The following is a 3,762-nucleotide window of genomic DNA, read 5'->3' as shown; positions in this document are numbered from 1 at the left end:
CTGTGTTAGAGACACAAATCCAAGAGTCATCAGTGTATTGAAGGTATTTAGAATTGTGGGAATGTTTGTGATCACCACAGGAATGAGTGTAGATAGAGGAGAGGACTAAAGATTGAGCCTTGGGACACGCTACTATTAAAAGATCAATGAACAGAGGAGAAATAACCAAAGGATAGAAGATAAATGAGTGATACAGTGAAAACCAAACCAAAAAACCAAAGAACTATGATGTCCTGAAAGCCATGTGAACAAAGTGTGTCACTCCCTTCTTCATGCAGATTGACCATTGGCTTTAGCAATCTGGAGGTCATTGAGGGTATTGAGTGGGGATGAGGCCTGAATGGCATGAGTTTAAGAACAAAAGGGAGAGAACTTGAAGACAGTAAGCACCAACAACTTTTGACGGGGGATTTCTTCAAAGGAGAGCAGAGAAAATGGGATGATGGTTATGGGGGAAGAGGAAAAGATTTTTTTTTTTCACACAGGAGAAATAATAGCATCTTTGAAAGATGATATGAAATTAAAAGATTAAAAAAATTCATGCAGGAGAGAAAGGAAAGAATTTCTAGAACATTGTCTGAGTATGTGGAAAAGGGTGGTATCTAGTGAACTTGTGGAAGAATTAGTTCTAGATGGGTGCTTGAAAGTTTATTATGCTTACAGGTGAGGAGGCAGGTGAGTGTAGATGTGATGGTAAAAGTTTCTGAATATTCTCTTTTGATTATTTCAAATCCTCCATAACATAGGAAGCTGGTTTTCTACTGAGACTGATGTTTGAAGAAAAGATGTTGGTAGGATTTCCATGAGAGAAGAAAATGTGAAATAGCTCTCTTGGAGTGTAGGAGAATTGGTAGACCCAAATTATATGGTTTGTCTGGCAATATTAAGGTACCATTTGAGGATCATGATCTCGACTTCTAAAGTAAGAGGAGTCATATGACTAGTTTTCTCCAGTCATGTTCAGCTTCATGTGTTCAGATTTAGGGTAGGCAGAGGATTAGGTACAGCCAGGGGTATAAATTTCACCAAGCAGATTCAAGACCATGAGAGAAGGGCAATGAAGTCAAAGATGTAAAAAGGCAGCAATGATCAGAATTAACTATGTAATCTAAGCTGGGTGAGGGGAAGAGTTAGAACATTAGGGAGAGTGAGGGACAGTGAAAGAGTGGTAGGATTAATGGCTGGCAAGTCTTGGTAGGATCAAAAGATTACTGGATTTGGGAGACAATAGGAAGTGAGCTGGCAAGATAGGAGATTGTGGTCAGAGAGATGCATGAAATTGAAATTATGGAGCAGTGGCCGTGTCTGAAGTCTGTCAGCAAGAAAGAGCAGCTGAAGTAGTGTGGGAAGATTATTATAGGAAAGAAATTCAAGTAATAACAGGATAGAGTGCTGGAAGAATTATTTATGTGTACAATGACATCACCAAAAATTAAGAAAGGAGTAGTATTACAGAGAGACAGTGAACCAGGCTAAAATTATTGAGAAATGAAAGGGATGACCTGGGAACCTCTAGATGACAGCAAAAATGATGATGTAGAGGGTTAATTTGATAACCTGGAATTCAAAGGGTTTTTAGGAAAGAGGTAGGACAAATGCTTGAAAGTTGCAATGAGAAGCATGAAGGACATTGACCCGACTCTAGACTTCATAGAAGTTCTGTGGGAGAAAAATCAGCCTCCTTTTGAGAAGTCTGAAAGGGAAGCAATATTCTTAGGGTAGAGTCAATTTCCCTTTTTCCAGAAAGGCAGAGACGGTTCGGCAAGAAGCTGACACATTTGAGATGAGATTCATGGGGCAGAAGTAAAAATACTGATGCCAGCAGGTCATTGACCAGGGTTGTTGCCAACCATGGCATAACTGAGCATGCAGATGAGGGAGAGTGGATCCAGGAGAAGCTGAGGCCAGCTGAACTAGGCTTAGCACTCTCAACAGCTTCATGGAATCTGTCCCAGGCTATGCCTTTTGCTTCATGTCTCCTCCCTTTCTGCCTTCTACTTTTTTTTTTTTAATTTTTTTTTTCAACGTTTATTTATTTTTGGGACAGAGAGAGACAGAGCATGAACGGGGGAGGGGCAGAGAGAGAGGGAGACACAGAATCGGAAACAGGCTCCAGGCTCTGAGCCATCAGCCCAGAGCCCGACGCGGGGCTCGACCTCACAGACCGTGAGATGGTGACCTGGCTGAAGTCGGACGCTTAACCGACTGCGCCACCCAGGCGCCCCTCTGCCTTCTACTTTAAGCCACACAGTGAATATATAAATAAATTTAATATAATTTTCTCACTAAAAATGGCATGCTTAGAAAAGTGAACATTATCTGCAACATGTCCAGTTTTCTTTTAATGAAATATTTGTGTCCCAGGGTACGCTAACTATTCTTCTCATTAGTTATGGGTGAAAAACACTCATACCTCATCCAGCAGGAGTGAGAATCTCCATGCTCAAGGATTCTTTGCTCTATCTCATATTTAACCCATATTCACTGTTATGCCCAGAATTCGTGATCCCCAAAGACCACCAGGGAGCCGAGTCCGATGCAAAAGCAAAAGAGTCTTTATTCAAGCTAGCTCAAGCTCAGTCCCCTACCTGCACCGAGGCAGCGGTGAGATACCAGGGAAAGAGAGCGAGTTTCAAAAGGACAAAGGTTTTATTGGGGCCTGGGGGCAGTTGGTGAGGTAACGGCTATGGCCTCAGCCGATTGGCTGGGGAAGGGTCCTGGGGAAGGGTCCGAGTCCTGTTAGGCAGGTGAGGGGGGGTTACTCAAGGGGAGGAGGTGTGGTCAAGGTGAAGGACACAGAACAAGATGGAGTCGGCTGGCGTAGGCCCGCCCTTTCATTCACATCCTCTTCTTTCAGATCACTCCATAGTGATCAAGAATAGGGAGTCAGGGCCTTGAACTCCTAGTGGGAGGCTGGAGGGGAGAATCCCCACATCAGTGTTATAGGTTGTTGCTGAGACTCCAAGTCTGGCAAGAGGTTAATGACAATCCTGTTATGTTAATTTCTAGATTTATTGCTTTATGGATTGACCGTGTGACCTTCACTATTTCTCCATTTGGTAGTGTATTGACATTTCTCTGTGGCCTAGTACATGATTAATCTTTGTAAATATGTTGTAGCTATTTGAGAATACTGTAAATATTTTAAGTTTTTAATTTTGATTCCAGTATAGTTAACATACAGTGTTCTATTAGTTTCAGGTGTAAAATTTAATGACTCAACAGTTCTATTTGTTACTCAGCACTCATCATGATAAGTGTAATTTTTAATCACCTATTTTACTCATTGCCTACCTACCTTCTCTCTGGTAATCACCAGTTTGTTCCGTACATTTAAGAGTCTGTTTCTTGGTTTCTCTCTCTCTATTTCTCTGGTTTTTTTTCCCTTTGCTTGTTTTATTTCTTAATTCTGCATATGAATGAAATCATATGATATTTGTCTTTCTCTAACTTACTTCCCTTACTGTTATACTCTCTCCATCTGTGTTGTTGCAAATGACAAGATTTCATCCTTTTTTATGGCTGAATAATTTTCCATCGTGTGTGTGTGTGTATATACCATATATATATATATGGTATATACACACACACACACCCCATATATATACGCACACCATATATATATATATATATATATATATATATATATATGCGCCATATATTCTTTATTCATTCATCTATTTTTTTTTAATTTTTTTTCAACGTTTATTTATTATTGGGACAGAGAGAGACAGAGCATGAACGGGGGAGGGGCAGAGAGAG

Source organism: Herpailurus yagouaroundi, unplaced genomic scaffold (assembly GCF_014898765.1).
Source record: "Herpailurus yagouaroundi ecotype Mexico unplaced genomic scaffold, PumYag 188, whole genome shotgun sequence".
Classification (NCBI taxonomy): Eukaryota; Metazoa; Chordata; class Mammalia; order Carnivora; family Felidae; genus Herpailurus; species Herpailurus yagouaroundi.
The sequence above is the reverse complement of the archived record's forward strand: the minus strand, read 5'-3'. Positions refer to the sequence as shown.